Source organism: Clarias gariepinus, chromosome 10 (genome assembly GCF_024256425.1).
Source record: "Clarias gariepinus isolate MV-2021 ecotype Netherlands chromosome 10, CGAR_prim_01v2, whole genome shotgun sequence".
NCBI classification, from domain to species: domain Eukaryota; kingdom Metazoa; phylum Chordata; class Actinopteri; order Siluriformes; family Clariidae; genus Clarias; species Clarias gariepinus.
The window spans coordinates 2,356,836-2,375,605 of NC_071109.1; the positions used below are offsets into that span (position 1 = coordinate 2,356,836).

The following is an 18,770-nucleotide window of genomic DNA, read 5'->3' on the forward strand; positions in this document are numbered from 1 at the left end:
GGGCTCGAGGCCCTGCTTTTTTTTTTAACACATGTAGAACATGGAACCGTGTTGCCAGCCATGACATTTTTCATTTTCAGACAACTGTCTGCTGAGTCTATCTGTTTCAGAAGCCCGATCGTCCTGCTCAGGTAAGAAGCTGAAGTTAAATTTTATTAATACACCATAAAGTGGTTTACTGTAGTTTACATCATCTTTTACCCAGAGCCAATCCTGGGTGTGACTGTGTGTAAGGTGGGAACACACCCTGGTTAGAACACCAGCCTGTATCAATCAAGTTCACAATGACTAGACTTTCTTAGGTTCTCCTCCCACTTGGTCATTTGAGTCAGACAGTCCTCTCATTCAGAATGTATTGTGGCCAAGCACCTATTATTCCCAGGACTCATTATAAACCCAGACCAGAATAAATCAATCACTGAAGATGGATGGATGAATAAATATTGATTACATCCAAAGAAAAACATTGAAAAAACATTTGGGTTACTGGTTAGCACTATTGCCACACAGCCCTAGGGTTAATTTGTGTGTCCATGGAGTTCGCATGTTCTCCCCGTGCTTGGTGGGTTTCTTCTGGGTACTCCAATTTTACCCCACAGTCCAAAGACATGTTGATTAGGCTAGTTGGTGTTTTCAGATTGGCCATGGTGTGTGAGTGCGTGGGCTTGCGCCATGTGATGGGTGTGACCCCACCTAGGGTGTACCCCACCTTGAGAGTTTTATGGAATAGGCTCTTGGCCTCCTGTAACCCTACACATAATAAACAGTATAGATAAAGGTTAGATGGATGGATGGATGGATTAATGGATGGATGGATGGGTGGATGAATGGATGGATGGATGGATGGATGGATATTTGTATTAGTGATACAACTAGATATGAGTTAATTGGTCAGGATGGACAAATAACATCTTCTAAATAAATACTAATAGTAGGTGCACTCTTGATTCATTTTTAGTTACTGCCTGCCCCAGGTAATGGAAGGTTAAATTAGTTCATATACATATATATTTTTTTAATAAAGCCAACAAAATTTGTTTAAAAAATGCTTACAAATAAACATCAAAAGGATCAATCTCAATCATCTCTGGTGATGTAGCTGAGGATGAGGAATCAAAGTGGGACTTGAGACACCATGAGGATGTGATGACATTTTTTTATGTGTTTTTTTTTTTCAGTAACTGCATTTCATTTAAGAATAAAGTTGAATCTAATCTAATCTAATCTAATCTAATCTAATCTAATCTAAACAGTGGTATGACTCATATTTCAACATTGTACATTAAGCGTGTACGTCCCAGTTAGAACATGCTAAGATACTCCATTTCTTCAATTTTTACTCCATACTCTTTAGTCAATGGCAATGTGCTAAAGCAATCAAAATTTTAAACATAAAAACTGAAATTAAAATGGAGATCATGACTCAGGGGAGCTTTCGATGGACTTTCCCGCAAAATATCAGCAAGGCAGTAAAACCTGAAGGGGTGGCTTTTATGCCGTTAGACAAAAAACATATTTATTTAGACCTAGTGGGGTTTTGTTGGTCTGTGAAGTAAGGGATGTTAGGGATCGCCTTCTAATCCGTGAAGGAATGCGAGCAGGACCTCGTCTGAATCTGGAGCAACCACCCCCCCCCACCCCCCCCCCCCTTCCACACCCCCTGAAGAACTGAGCATCTATCGAATGCCGCTGGCTTAGCGGTCAATAAATCATCAAAAGGCTGAGAACTCAAAGATCGCAGCCATATCACACAAAGACGGGGGTCTCAGCATGATGATATCTATTTCTGGGAAAATCGTTCTGCAGCAAAGTGCTGAAGACAAAATAAAGAGGAGCAGGTCATTAAAGCTTTATAAGGGTTGCAATATCTTGCTCAGATTTATGACTTGTATTAAACCCACATCATAAAACTACAAAGAAACCCTTTTTTTCCCCAGCTGCTGCCTCTGTAGGGTCCCTTAGCGAGTGCCTTATCAAGGGGAGCGCTGCACATCTACCGGCAAAGTCATCTAGTGGTCATTTATATGGATGCAAAAATGAAAAAATAAAAAAAAGGACTTATAGTCTTTGCCTTCATATATTATTAAATTATTGTAAATATTTTAGCATGGACAGGATGTGCATGCCTTAGTGAATATTTAATTCTTCTTCTTTTTTTTTTTCTTCAGAAGGCAGCGCTTGTCCGGTGCGCAGAAAGAGGACGAAGGAAGGAACTGCAGAACGCTCACACCCAGCCAGAAGAATGTGTCCTTCAGCGAGATACACACCGAGATGGATGCGCACTCTCCGTTTCAGCACCGGTAACAGTGCAGACACGCCTCTATCAAACCCTCCCTATCAAGCTTTATCGATTACCGCCCACTCCCAATCATACACACACATACACAATCACACACACACACACAGACGCACGCAATGTAAAAGTAAGAAAAGCATGGTTTGGATGAAAGGGGAATGCTGGAGAGATAAGTCATGACAGATGTCAAAGCATCAGGAGGTGATCTACTCCGAAGTGTTTCTTAATTCAAGATGATTCCAGGATCACCTCTTGATTTCACTCTTCGCGAAGAAGAACAGGAATAATCAGGATCAGAATAATCAGGAAAAAAATATTCTAGTTTGATCTAAATGTCCATTATGACAGAAACTAAAAAGGAAGAAAGACCAAGACAAGGTGTTAAACTTAGCCCACTTTGCTTATGCAATTAGAACAAGAAGAGCTCATCTGGCTCAAACCATCTTCCACTCCCTTGGCTGTCTTGTCCTTAGCGCTCGAATCACAGCTTTATCAACTCACACACACACACACACACACACACTAGTCACCGATCATCGATCTTACCTGCAAGAGCTTCTCCGATGTTCCACACAACATCCACAATCAGGATGAAAAGCAAGCAGCGCACCGGCTAAAAATCTCAAAGTCTCCCAACAAACTGCCTGAGATCCTTCTCGACTGTGTCTTATCGGTAAAATCCTCGTTTTCTTGTCCTCTCTACGATCGTGTGATGAATCTCTCCCCTTGTCCGTCTGCCGTATTCCCTGACATTCCGTGAGGATTCAAATGAAGGAGAGACAGAAAGAGAAAAAAAGGACAGAGAGATTTAAAGACAGAGAGAGAAATGAGGAGAGAAAGAAAGAAAGAGAGAGAGAGAGATCGAGCGAGCGGTCCTGATGCGCTCGTCAGTGGCTAGAAGCAGCGCTGGCGTTCCTGCCTCAAAGGATCCTGCCGCGCCGCGTTCTGTTCATCCCCCGCTCGCATCCTGTATAACTTCAGGATGGTGAACACACACACACACACACACATACACACTCCACGGATGCACAGTATCCACAAGCAGAGGAGATGTTTTTACAGGAAATAATCCTCACAGTTGTCCTCGTCCTCGTCTGCTTTCTGGTGTTCGGTACAAATTCTCCCTTTCCTGTGAGACGCCGGGAGACGGGCGCGATCGGAGTGAATGCGTTTCTCTCTCCCTCTCTCTCTCTCTCTCTCTCTCTCTCTCTGTCTCCCTCCCTCGCTAGATCTCATGCACGCTCTCACATGCACATCCCCTCCCTCCTTCTCTTTCACGCCTATTCTCTACCTCTCTCTCTCTCTCTCTCTCTCTCTCTCTCTCGCTCTCGCACTCTGTCTGTCAATTAACTGCTTCAGCATTCTCAGCCTCAGTGAAAGATAAGCGTCCTCAGCCCACACTTCCTAAGCTTCCTCAGGGACCTAAAATGTTGTTGGACTGAATATGTAGCATAATTCACTAGTCAGCGATATGAAAAGAAAGGCTTGGATCAGGCATCATCAGCCAGGCTGGATGAGCAAGGTATTTCAGAGGAGGGAACATCGGGGAAAAAAATTACGTGGCAGAGCTGATAAGCATGTGAAAAAAAAAAAAAAAAACTCTCCAGGTTTCTCAAGGACTAGATTGTGGGGCAGATCTTCAGTCACGGTCAATAATGTGCATTTCTGTCAATGGTTTAGCTGATTGGATCAGGAACCAGCTATACTTGGACAGACTGAGATGGATGTTTCATTGGGTTTATCCCAAAGACGTTGGAATATTTTTGATACGGGGTGCTGGCTGGGGCCGCGAGCCAAAGACAGCCTGTTGTTAGGTCCTGTGGAACGATTAATTGATTTCTAATTGGACAACCCAGGGTCGTTCCATAAGTCGGGATATCCTGGCACTCGGATGAACTCCAAGTTCATTGGATAAAACTTCAACTATTGATTTATAGGATGTCAACATTCCATTAATTCAGTGCAGGCTAGCTTAACTAAATGCAGCTATTTTGAAACATTGCATTTGACAATCATAATAGGCACAGTGGTGTAGTAGTTATCAGTGTTTAAATCCTGCCTCTGGTCTGAGTTTGTTGATTCTGCATGTCCTCCCAGTGCTTGGTGGGTTGCCACCAGGTTCTCTGGTTTCCTTCCACAGTCCAAAGACATGTAGAACTCATCACATGGCGTTCCCAAATTGCCTGTAGTGTGTGTAGTGTAGTGTGTTGGCACCCTGTCCAGGGTATACCCTACAATGTGCACTCAATCCAGTCTCCTGCGATAGGCTCCAGGCTCTCAGCGACTTACCCCTGTACTGGATAAGCACTAGAAGATGAACGAATGACTTGAGTGAAAATATGACTTGAAACATGGAACGCTTTTCACTTGAGTCTACAAAATAGTAAGCGAACAGCCTCTTGATCAGCGTCAGTAGGGAGTGAAATAAGTGTTGCTTGACTCTAACATTTGACTCTAAACCCTGGAGACTGGAAAAACAAAATTGGAATAGTGTAACGCAAACATAAAAACAAACCCTTGTGTCTACAAACACTTGTGTTCCTGGAGCTGTTAGGGAAGATTCCCATTAAACTGGCTTGGTCCAATCTACGAAGGTATACAATACTTTTTTTTTTATATAATCATGATCATAAGCCCATTCCTGATACAAATTGACTTGGACTTGTCTTCAACTTACGGCCATTTGTCCTTGGACTTGTCTCTGTCTTAAATGAGATCAAAGTCTGACATGCAGTAAAATCTTCTTGTAGAAAATGATGTTATCATTGACACAATGCATGAATTAAACCAACTAGTCATGATAAAGGCTTCAAAAATTATTCAATGGTTGTCAGCTCAGTACATTTAGACTTGATCTTGCTGCCTTGAAGATTTGAAGAACTGATGCGATCTCAGCTAGTCCTGGTCCTAGGCTTTAGAATGCCAGTCCTGACTACAGCCCTAATTAACGTTTAAGCGTTAAAAGGTAACTGCTGTCGCCGCTCAGTCATGTTAATTGCTCTGGCATCTGGGATTTCACTGATAGGAATGATAATGAAGGCTGTGGAAAGAGATGTTTGAGTTTTTATGAGCTTTTATTATTTCTTTACTCACTCACACGAGCATAAATAAACACGGCACAGCGCTTATATCGCAACGCTGTTCACTGTGCAAGCCTTGACACTCTATAACTTTCAGGTCTAAAGACATTGTCTTGACAAACAAACTCTAAACACACTTCATTAACCGAACAGAGGTGCAAACCTTTATTCATTACCGTGCTTGTTCTCTGCAACTCCTTGTCCTGTTCACAGTCAGCGCTGAACCGCAACGCTGCTGCCACAATCTTTTTAAGCAAGCGATTTTAGATGAAATCTACTGATCTACATAGAGAAAAATAAACATAGAGAGAGAGAGAAAGAGTGTCTCTATAATCAGAGTGCATTGAAGTTTTCATGTTAGAGAATTTCCCTTGCTCGAGAAACAAAGGTCACCATGTGATGCTAGCCAGCTGTCACGGCTAATTGAAGACATCGATGGAAATAGAGCTAGCAGGCAGATCACTAGCATATTGCACAGGCTAATATTGCGCATACTGAACAGCAGTGATAATTAGCTGTAAGCAAAAACCTCTCTGAATCCCTCACAGCTGCAGGGAGAAAGGAGCAGTGGGAATCAGTCGGCGAGAGGCGAATATCGGGAAAAGGACGAGCGTCTGTGATGTGGCGCGAAGGCGCGGGCGAGTTTCGGGCCTCGCGGGCATGCTGACACACACGGTTAGGATCAACCCGGAAATTTTATTAGCGCTGAAAACGCTCATAAGATGAACATAAGAGATTAGCATTAGTGCTCAGGGGCATGTGTCTAATTTGAGTCCAAACTCAATACCCGTCGGTGGATAACGCATCATTCATCTTCAGTAAAGTGCTTTATCAAGGTCTCTGTGGATCTGGAGTCTCAGGAATACAGCCTGGATCTGATAACACACACACACACACAAACACACACACACACACACACATTAGTATGCTCATTGACAACAAGGTAGCCGGTCTACCTACTTGCCTGAAGGAAACCTAAAAGTCACCAGGGGAACACATAATCCCTACAAAACAAAAAATAAACGCTGTTAGCTGACGTTAGCCGGATACATGCTAACATTACTTTCAGTCCAAACACATTTTGAATATTACAATAGAAATTCGAGACATTCTTTATTTCTCGCAAAAGACGCCACAAGGACGCCATATCAGCGTGTCTTAAACATACGAGAAAACGGTAACATAAAAAGCAGAAAAGGGCGGGGACTTCAGTTAATATCGAAGAGTTACGCAACGATCAATCAGTCCACATTATTACAGAATGTTTATTAGCTCATTTTCCTCGAGGGAAAAACAATAAAGACTCGGACTTAGAAACACATTTAAAACTGCAAAAGAGAGTTTAACTTCTTTACATTCAATCGGTATATATATATATATATATATATATATATATATATATAGAGAGAGAGAGAGAGAGAGAGAGAGAGAGAAAGAGAGAGTACTGAAGATGAACGTAGTTTGTTCTAATAATCTCATGTTTCATTTTATTTCATAATATTTTATTATTTTATCGTGTGTTGGTCTCGTTAGCGTAGCGCACATGCCTATATACAGCAACAATATGAAGTAGATCACACTTTTGGTGAAGATTCTGTTAATAGATCTGTGTGAAAGACTACAACATTCATCAACATGAATAACTCTATATACAGTATTATAACGCAAAATTTCCCTTCCTTACACATATCTCTAAGAACGATATTACGACTTTAGTGCTGCCAGGGATTAAGTCCTGAGTCTGTCATGTTTATTGCGCACCACACACTACTACATCTAATTTGATGTTTTTTTTTTTTAATGCTTTATATTCTTTTATATTAATGTAGTGTTGGTCAAACAGTAAACCTGCACATGGCTACTATTTATAGTATTACCTTTACTGTCCAGACTTCAGCCTCAGGATCTGGACTTTACCTGACTACCATACCTAACTACTGTAAGTATACGTATTATACATACTAATATACAGTACTCTGAATATTTTGCATATATATTGTATTCATAAATAAACTCTTTCCCTCATCTTCCCTCTCTCCTCCCCCACTTTTATCTTCTATTTATGTAATTCTTAGCTCTGCAAAGCTGTACTCGAGTACCCGAACTGCACATCAAGTCCTTCAATCTCCCGCTGTCACTGACGTCTTGTGCACACGACTTATAATCATAAAGCCCATGCCTAATCTGTTTTTAGCATCACACGTTTAAAAATATTGGAATCTGTGCTTTTATGAAGGCATTTGCATATATATTAAGAAAGCCCTCGTAAACACCCACAAACAGTGTTTTGTTGAATAAACTGGGTTAGCGGTACCTTTAAAACTTTGCTCGTAATTGAATTGCGGTTGTTGTGCTGTTGGCTTGTTTCCTTCTGCAGGATGAGCGAGCAGGGTCAGCCTCTCAGGCGCCTGTGGAGCAGTTTGGAGAGATCAGGATCGTGTTTGAGGTCACAGCAGTGGACGGGACAGGTAATGGCGCTGGTGCCGCTCAGGCTGCCGGCTCACGACTCTCAACCTCTGTTAGTCCCGGGATGTAAAACAGAAACATAACATCAGCTCTCACTTTCATGACTGCTACAAATCGCTACGGTTTCCAAATTGTAACTTGCCGTGGTATCCGCTTCATGGCTCCATATTATCAGTACCTGAGATATCAACTTAATGACTTTTGCACAATGGAGTAATGACTGTTTTGCCTTTCTGTCTCGGTGCCACTGTGGTGTCTGCCACATAAAGACGGGGTGAGTAAGGAGGAGTGCAAGAGCCCGGGAGTGTCAAAACGCTATGGCCCAGGGCAAAGAGATGGAGCAAACGCAGCCTGGCTGTTGGTTGGAACATGCCTAGCTAGCTTAGCCGTACAGTAGCTTAGCTAAAACATTGCAAATGTATAACTTGCTAATGTGCATTTTATTGAACACCTTCATTCGTACCCTACACATCGTCCCATGTCAGCTCCCACATTACTTTATAGTGAGTTAAACTACAACAAGGAGGGGTGGTTGGGGCCTGGAGCCTATCCCAAGAGGCTTAGGGCACGAGGCGGGGTACACCCTCAACAGGGTGTTAATCCATCACAGGGCTCACACACACTACAGGTAATTTGAGAAAGACAATTAGCCTAACCTGCAGGACTTTAGACAAAGGGAGGAAATTGGATGACCCAAAGGGAAACCCACCAAGCACGGGGAGAACATGCAAACTCCATGCACACAGAGATGGGAATCGAGCCTGGCCGGGAATCGAACTGAATCCTGGAAGTGCAAGGCGACTGTGCTAACTACTACACCACCGTGCTGCCACCATTCAGTTGTCATTAATAGGAAATCTAGCTTCTGAGACTAAAAGCATTTTTTTTTTTGCACTAGGCTGTAAACATGTTTATTTGTTTGTAGTCCGTCTACATAAATAAATAAATAAATAAATAAATAAATATTATATCCCGGCACTGTGAGTAGATTACTGAGAGCTATCCAGACCCCAATTTAAGTAACATCTGTCTAGAAATTAGCTTAATAATCTTAGACGTGGTTTGTTGTAATCTTACTTTATAAATTATACAAATAATAAATATTAGAAAAATATTTTCACTCGCTAAGGTGTAATTTTTTGGCTGTGTGGCTCGTCCTGATTTATGAATTCATAGTGATTTCAGCATCATATATCATCATAATCATATCATTTGGAGTTGTGTTTTAACAACTGATTTGTTTTTTTTATCCATTCACATCAGCACTAACATGTCCGTAGCTGTTGTGTGAGTTTGACATCATTCAAGCCTGCTTGGTGGATCGTTCCGCAGTACACACATTCTGACATTCTGTTTAAAAAGTCCTTTAAAATGTCTCACAGTGACAGATGGTAGATCATAATGACACTAAATTTGTCATGTAATACGTTCAAAGGCGGCTGATCCCTTCTGTGACAGTTCTTGTTTCTTTGACTGGTTGTCTTTTTTGATAATTGTTGTTATTATATTGCAGATGGTTTACGTATGATTCATTGAACTCATTCACCATGCTTTATATTTTTCTGTTGTGCCTATCCCAGTAGATCTGAGACAGAATTGGGTAACATGTTGAGTTTAATGTTGTGTGTCTGAATATTAAAAAAAAATGTCAATGTACATTATAAAATGCTGCTTAATAACACATGTTAATACCAAAGCAATGTTCAGTTCTGTATTCAGGTTAACTGTGTTTAATTGACGATATAGCAATATGTTCTGGAAAGTGATGTTTATTTAACAGTTATGAAAGGAGTTCAGGGCTTTGGCGAATTGCTGTTACACTTAATTATTCCCCTAAAAGTGCTGTAGTCATTACATATTGTGGTTATTTAACATTTTCCTCATTGCTGTTAAATGAATATAAAAAATATACATGTGTTGGTGCCATCAAGTGTGTCACCTATGGGTGAAAAAGTGAATTTTCAAATAGGATCATACAGTATAACACCATTTTTCATAATACTTAATGATTTTTATCTTCTGATCCATGCTCATTTTGTTTTGTTTTTTTGTTAATATACATACACATTTATATTTTATCAGAAAAGAAACACATTTGCTAAATAGAATTTTACGTCCTTTAATGTAGTGTCCGTAAATTATACTTAATTATACTTAATTGTCATTTAGATGAAACTTGGCCAATTTTGATTTCACATAAAAAGACATAAAATGATGTGAAAAAAGTTAAATAAAAAAAATTGCAATGTTGACATGGTTACTGACACTACAGATTTTTTGCTTCTTTAATATTTTACCAAAAAATCTATTTAAGATTAGTGTCTTATGCTTCTAGACGCATTTTAGTATCAATACCTAAGGGAAGCGAGATTGGTCACTTCTATTTTTCACAAACTAACATTTTGTGTATTACATGTATAACATAAAACATAATATTGTGGCGTGGGCGGGGCGGCGGCTGACGACCAGCATGCCTTGCGGAAGGGGTTTCTATGTGTTCACCATGTTGGGGAAGGGTGTTTGGGTTAGTGGCTTTGGCCATGTTTGTATACTGTATGGTGTGTGTGTGACCTGTTGAATGTGCTCCGGTTCATGCTTAGGCTGAATTGGATGTAGGTTCTCGTGTGAATTTGCTGCTCATGCTATACATGCTGTGTACAAAATAAAGTACTTCCAGCCGTTGCATTGGGCTGCAATTAAGCTCACTCGTCCCTCCAACGTTCTTTTCGGCGATAATACGCTACAATATATAAAATGTTAATATATTTTGGATGTCAATTAAAGGGATTTGGTCAGAAAGTAAAAGAAAAAGAACCCTTTATGATGTGTGAAAGAAAGAGAGTTAAGGCTAATATAGTAAAAAATAAATAAAACCATTAAAACAAAAAGTTCCAAAATCACTAATTCATTGCTAAGATTTTTTTCTTTTTTTTTCAAACATCTAAAATGGATAATATTGTAAATTTTTTAATTATGGTTAAAGGTGAGATTTGTCATTTTATTATCTTCCTCAAAAAATTTAATGGAATATAATGTGATATGTTTAAATGCTTAATACATGTTGTTTTATGTTGTTAAAATGAATAGATGTTTGAATGATTTTCATATCTGAGAATATGAATGAACCTGTAATATGTAAATTTTGACGATGTGACCAGCTGATGATTTTAGCATCATGTATTTCACATTAAATTTACAAACGTGTTTTTAAACCAAAGCTAAAGGACAGTTTAAACACAGGGAAAATTTTCTTTACAGCAACCTGTGTGTGTGTGTGTGTGTGTGTGTGTGTGTGTGTGTGTGTGTGTTTGTGTGTGTGTGTGTGTGTGTGTGTGTGTGTTCGTTTGTGTGTGTGTGTGTGTGTGTGTGTGTGTGTGTGTGTGTGTGTGTGTGTGTGTGTGTATTTCAGATGTATGACTTGCCCCAGACCACTACAGCTACACTTCACCTACAAATGGAATCATTAAAACACTTTTGCAACTGTATAATTTTTTTCATAAATGTGTGAATCTATTTCACATCTCCTGCCTAAAACATCGTTTTCCATAATTCATAAATTATATCGTTCTTTCACTTAACTTTGTTTTCTAACGCATTCTGTCCTGTGAATTGTTTGAACCTCTCTAAGTCACATGTTAACAAGTTGAAGATCCTAAAGAAAATCCTCTTCCTTTTAATTAATTAATTAATTAATTAATTATTATTATTATTATTATTATTATTATTTTATCCACATTGTAAATGGCAATACAAGGATGGTATCCAGATTATGATTTGCAAATAAATTATAAATAAAAACCATACACTCCTACTTCTAATCATACTGCAGTGATTATTATTATTCTTATTATTCACAAAGATCTTTCTGGAGTTAATAGCTGTACACCATGGTCACGCAAAGATTTTACATTGTATTATGACTCTCGGATTATTGGGCTGCATTAGGGGGGAAAAAAAACAAGGAGCTAAGACTGAAATGAACTTAAACTGCAAAAAAACATTAAAGTGAAAGTAAGAGCATTTCTACACACACACATGATGAGAAGTCACAGGATTCAGACTAAACAGCTGTGTGTCCATAAGAACTCACTTATTAGTGAGATAAAAATAAAGCCTTCAGTATGTTAGAGAAGCATAAAGACTGGACTTTGGAGTGATGGCAAAAGGTCATGTGACCTGATGAGTTCAGACTGATCCTATCCCAGAGTGATGGGCGTGTCAGGGTGAGAAGGGAAGGACATGAAGCGATGCTCCCATCATGCATAGTGTACACTGTACAAGCCTCTGGAGACAGTGTTATGATCTGGGGTTGATCAGTTACTCAGGTCTAGACTCAGCAACGTTATGGGGCAATAAAATGAAGTCAGCTGACCACCTGAATGTACTGAATCACCAGGTCATCACATCTATGAAGTTGTTTTCCCTGAAGGCACTGAGCATATTCCAGATCTCAGAGTGTGAGCGAGTGTTTCTGTGAACACGAGGAATCATTTACACAGAGTTTGATTTACACAGAGTTCGACAGAGTCCTGAACTTAGCCTCATTATTCTTCTTCTTCTTATTATTATTATTAGAATGTGCTGGAGAAGACTTTTTTTCTGCAATAAATACAAGATCTTGGACATAAAGTATATGTATAGCATAATACAATATAAATGCTGTAATGTTGCAAAAGCATGTTGAAACAATGTCATGGTGAATGTGAAGAATAATCAAAGGTAAAAGTTTCCCAGTGAAATGATAGAGAGTGCAACTTTTTTTTTATTAGACGAGTATATGTGCAGTCTGTTCTCCGGAGGCAGAATGAAATCACTGAGATACAAAGATTTATGAAAGCAGTCAAGTTTTTGTAAATCCCAGGTTAAAAGTCATGCTCCGACTTTGAGCTTCAGCCCAACAATGTGATTTATTAAACGAGTTAGGTGGAAGTTCTCAACAATGGTTCTGAAATACAGTTTCTCTGATTGTCCTGTTCTTCCCAATACTTTTGCGCAACATTTACAAATCTGTAGGAAAAGTAAATCCTAATGACATTTTAAAGAGATGAAATAAGACTACAACTACAATTTACCTTTTACTAACACTTCCAAAATTGTGTTTTTGTTTTTTTTGCATACTGTACATGTCTGAATTCACTTCATGTCCCCCGCTTAAAACCTTTTCCTCTGTGATTCATGAATGATTTAGGTCATTCACTCAACCCTGTTACCTAACACGTTCACTCCTATGAATTATTTGAAACACTCCAGAAGTCACATGTTCACAAGCTGGAAATGTATGAATAGTGTAAAGGAAATGCTCTAATATCTCTTTATTTTAGTAAAATTCTGATGTTGTGATTTTTAACTGACAGGACAATTTAGAACCAAATTATTAACTAAAAATAAATTATAACAGCAACAAATAAAAAAATAAAAAAAATCTGACATTTAAATGCATAGAAAAGATTAATATGTCATTCTTTAATATTAAGATATAATAAGATAATATAATAAGATATATTATTAATATATATAAAGTATATAAGATATATAATAATAATAATAATAAGATAATATGTCATTCTTTAATGCTAAATAAATATAGCATTGAATTTTTTAAAAATCATGGTGAAATGGTTTTTTTTTGTTTGTTTGTTTGTTTGTTTGTTTTTTTAATAATGACTGACAAGCTCAATTTGATTTCTTTCTGTTTTTCCTAACCCTATACTTAAAACTATGAACTTATACCTGATAATCATTTAAGACCAAAAGGAAAACCTGTGAAAATGAGAATATTGTTTTTAAATATGTTTCTTTGGGTTTTCAAAATACATTTAAAATGCCAAATACTCCATCACCACTTCGTCCTGATATCCTGACCTTTCCTGAGAAATTCGATTCATTTAATAGTTTCTGTTATCCTTTATAAGCAATGTCAACACGTTTGCTTCAGCGTTGTGAGGTTTATACTTCCCCATGAGAAAGTGACTGTAACATAAATCAAACATTACTTTTAGAACTCTTATTGATTAATGATGTACTTCCACCGGTAGATTCCTACAGCTTCAACATTCTGTAGAGGTACAGCTAGAAACCCATAACTATCCCATACACGCTAATGTAAGAATACTTTAGGAAGCCTTTATTATAAAACTTTAAAAAATACTGAGGAGCTAAATGTTAAACTAAATGACAAGAAAAATAATAAGCAATAGTTTAAAGTTTGTGCCAAGTACGTATCGAAGTAATTAACACACACATAAAAAAAAGATCTTTATGGGTCTGTACAATTTTTAAGCGTTTTTAAAAATTGTTCCACTTTCGAAAATCGTTTAACCAAGTAATAATTTGAAGTTATTTGGATTCAGTATAGATACATTATAAATAAAACAATAGAAACTATAATAATTTTTCAAGGTTTAATAGATTAGTGTTTATAGCATAAAAAAATCAACATTTTAATTTGAAAAACATTTACAATTACCAATATGCAAATGTTAATGGCTTTACCACACATGTGCTTAATGTCTAAAATGGTGTTCCTAATCTGTTAAAGGGTTAATCAAAAACAGAAAAGCTCATAATTTTAATCGTTTACAGCTTTGGAACATACAATTAATATGTAAAGCTGAAAGATGGATAAATTACAGTCCCTTGGACAAGAGGCATTCTGTGAGTGCGGATATAGAGCATAACAGCACTGTGACATTTATGTTTTACTCAGCGTCCCAGGTGTTGTCCAGTGGTTAATGACACTAACTGTGTGTCTCAGCGTGGGTGAGAGTAGGTCTGTACGGTCCGCAGTACTGAGGAGAGAGCAGCTGTCTGACTGAACCCACATTCACACCCAGTCACAGAAGCACTTTCAGTAAGAACACACATCTGATAACGTTATGGCGTCTTAAACAACACGCCGTCTCTGCACTAATCACTTCTAAGTCCTTCTGAATCGCCTCTGAACCGTCCGTGTCGTTCTGTTTACGGTTAACGTGAGCTACAAAGCTAACTAGCTTCTAACACAAAGGCTGAATCCCAAATCCCTCTCTAACCCCTGATCAAGGGCACTACTCAGTGTGTGGAACCCAGTGCAAGGGGTTATTCAAGTGCTCTTTATAGATTAATTGAACAATTAAAGGTTTGTACTGTCCATAAATGGGTCTAATCCTGACAATTCTTAAATCATACCACACACTTACTAAGTTACATATATGTTTTTTTTTTGGGATGGGTCCCAAAAGCACTTTGCTTTGAAAAAAAAAAAAAAAAAAAAAACACTGATAATCAGCATTGTGTACTAGACACATGCACAGTTGATTCTTCCCCTGAGCGTATTCACGGCACAATTTGGAGAGGTATAACCAAGAGTTCTTAGCGTCTAAAAATGCTTCCACTTTAAAAACAATCATAATCAGAGATAATTTAGAGTTTGTGCCACAAGATAATCCAGTAAAAAGAAATATTCTTAATGGGACCAAAAAAAGAGACTTTCAAGGTTTCATTACAGGTTACTTGGAAATTCTAAGATATTTTTTTAAAGGGTTTGTTGAACGTTTAAGTGATTTTTTGTCCAAAACTGTTCCTACTTTGTAAAAGGCTTATAAAGCAGCAATAATGTAGAGTTTGTAGCACTCTCAGGTAAAAAGACTCCATGGATCATTGAGAGAGTAATTGGATAGCCAAGTGACCTTACCTTTCAATAAATGTTCTACTATCTTCCATAATTTGTAATCATTTGCAATATCCAAGGGTTTTTAAAAAAAAATGACAACAAAAGGACAACATAAAAACTCTTAAGAGATTCTGAAACTCTATATTTACTGCATTTGATTTGTAGAAAAATATACCTGTGCGATTCAGTCACTTAGATGAGTCAACAATCAGCCCCCGTCATAATAACAGTAATATTCAACTGTATAATAACTATAATAGAATAATATCCTGTGGAGGTTTGGGGAGCTAAACAGGAACAAGTGTGAAAAATTAAACACACTGCAACACAAATAAAGGCACAAATGCAGTGGATAAGTTGGATTTCAAACATTGACAGCTTTAAATGAGCTGAGGTTTCTGTTTTTCTTTTTCTTCCTTTAAAATCAGTATAGTGTAATGAAGAACCCAGGTATGACGAAGGTAACAGGTTCTCTTCTTTATTGCATTATGTTCTGGAGTCGATACACTCCACCTCGAACCTCCAGGGTCTGGGTTCGATTCCCAGCCAGGTTTGAATCTCGCCTGTGTGCATGGAGTTTGCATGTTCTCCATGAGCTTTGTGGGTTTCCTCCGGGTACTCTGGTTTCCTCCCACATGCAGATTAGGCTAATTGGCGTTTCCAAAGATGGGCTCCAGGCCCCCCGCGACCCTGAATACATGATAAAGCGTCATTCTGAATCCTGAATGTCTTTGGACTGTGAGAGCAAACCTGAGTACCTGGAGAGACCCCACCAAGCACGGGGAGAACATGCAAACACAGCACACTTAGATCTGAGGTGGGAATAGAACCCCGACCCTGCAGGTGTGATGCAACCGTGCTGCCCATATATTTTTTAGTAGAATAATAACCTTTTCCTGCTTGTCTTATCTGTATGTCAATAGGCCAGCCTGTGGAGTCACGTGTGGGATTTGCAGCATGTCACACAGCATGGGGTTAAGTCCTTTATGTGCCACACAAACACACACACACACACACACACGCACACACACAAACACACACACACACAAACATATTGTCACAGCTCTACTAATAGAAATGAGGTATGGGTAAGGGAAAGTGTGTGTGTGTGTGTGTGTGTGTGTGTGTGTGTGTGTGTGTGTGTGTGTGTGTGTGTAATCTGACTACATCCCTGCAGCTGGGTGGTAAAGAATGTCATTTTCTCTGAGTTGCTGTTCTCCTGCGAGTTCGTCGCGCGCTCAGGAACCACAACACAGTTGCAAATCATCTCCAATAATTTAATAAATCTCTTCTGATGTTATTCCACATTTAATTTTCATTTCGTTTGCATTTCATTTTGTATTTTGATTGGCAAAACACTCTCCACAGTGACATGTTGTTTAACAGATTATTGAGGACTGATTTTTATTAGTACTTGCAAATTGATTGCTATCTGTTTTTTTTTTTTAAACAACAGAATGGAAAAAGGATAAACAGGATAGAAAATAGGATAATAATGAATAATAAAGAAACATTTATTTTTAACCAAAAAAAAAAAAAAAAAAAAAACAGATTACTCACAGTAATCATTACAGTTTTCCTCACTTCCCTTGGTACAATTCGCTGTTTCTGCAACTTTCTGCTGTTCAATTGATTAAGTCGTGTTGAACAAAATGTATTATAGTATCTGCCTGTTGAATAGACTCACCCCCCCCCCCCCCTCTCTTTCCCCCTAAAAAACATCAGGGTATTATTTTATTCCATAAGTCATTACATGCAAAATGGTTGATCCAGTTGTTGTGATCCATCGAGCAGATTTTCTATACACTTCTACTAGACAGTGTCTGTAAATACGTCCAGGATTGATGAGCTGCTCGCAGGTGAATCTTGACGTTCACTAATGCCGAGGAAAGTTGGAAGCATCAACCAATAATCAATCAGTTCTCTAAAATACCTGCCTGCCACAAATGCGGCATTTTTTTTTTTTTTTTGGCCTGGAAATGTGGCATCTGAATTACACTGCACTGTGGTTCGCCATACTGTACACATATACTGTACAGTGGTGGCGTTTTCCATGTGTATAATCATAAGTTTGGTCTGAAACAGATGTCTTTTTCTTTTCTGCATCACAATAACATACTCTATTAAACTACAGTGGTAACAGTAAAAAAGTGGAAAAGTGAATCCTGCCCAATCACTTCTAATCAGCCACCCGCATACAGTAATGTGTAATTTGTACCATTGTGTTTGGTGCATGTCATACAGAAAAGGTGCAGCTTTGTGCATTTTCAATTATTGTCATCAAATCAATCCTTAGATGGAGTTTAAACCATGAAATACTTACAGAGTACACTGTTACTCTGACAAAATGACTAAGACTGTCTTGTTTGAATACCATGATGCAAGGACTTGTCTTTCTGATGGCATTTTATTGACATTAATATCTATTTTTGAGAGATAACGCTACAGTAAGTATTTTGATCAAGTTACAGACCCTTACTAGTAATCCAATGTGTGGGGCTGGTTGTATCGTTCATATTTGTTTTAAACTACATGGTGTAATTTTTTATTTTTTTTAACGAAGTGATGTTCAGAAATCAGTATTTGGTGGACTAACCCTGATTTGCAGTCACAGCTTTCATGCATCTTGGCATGCTCTCCACCAGCCTTTCACATTGCCGTTGGGTGGCTTTATAACACTCTTGGCAGCTCAGTTGGGTTTGATGGCTTGTGACCATCCATCTTCCTCTTGATCTCATTCCAGAGGTTTTCAATGAGGTACAGAGCTGGAGCTTGGGCTGGCCATGACAGGGTCCTGATGTGGCATCCTCCATCCACACCTTAATTGACCTGGCTGTGTGTCATGGAGCACTATGCTGCTGGAAAAACCATGCCTTTAAAATTTGGGGGACACAGTCAGAGAAGAATTAAAACAAATTTTTTTATTTTTATTTTTTCCAGGATAAACATGTACCTGGCTTGATTTGTGTGACCTTCACAAAGTCAAATCTGCCTGATTCCAGTCTTGCTGAATCTCATCACAGATCCTCCTCTACGTTTAATAGTTAGTGTAAGACAGTGTGACCTGTAGGCTTCTCCTGGTCTCTGTCTAACAAAGGAGATGATCTTACTCCAGTTCTCTATGGTTCAATTTTTTTGCAGACCTCAGTCTAGATTTTCTTTGTTTCCCTATTTCTAGGAGATTTTTTTAACAATGCTCATTACGCATTTCACCCTAGTTTCAGTTCACCACAATGTTTGAAGGTCACTTGATGTCATCTTTCAGTTGTTGAGTGAC

The 18,770-nt window shown here is 38.5% G+C and overlaps 1 protein-coding gene across 1 annotated transcript in view; it reads right to left on the bottom strand.

Moving 5' to 3' along the window:
• The window catches only part of lingo2 (leucine rich repeat and Ig domain containing 2), a 290,114-nt gene extending 286,643 nt beyond the window's left edge, over window positions 1–3,471 (bottom strand). The window contains exon 1 of the mRNA XM_053506346.1: window positions 2,843–3,471. The gene's annotated coding sequence lies outside the window, so the exon portion shown is untranslated. The remainder of the gene's footprint in view (window positions 1–2,842) is intronic.
• Window positions 3,472–18,770: the final 15,299 nt, after the last annotated feature.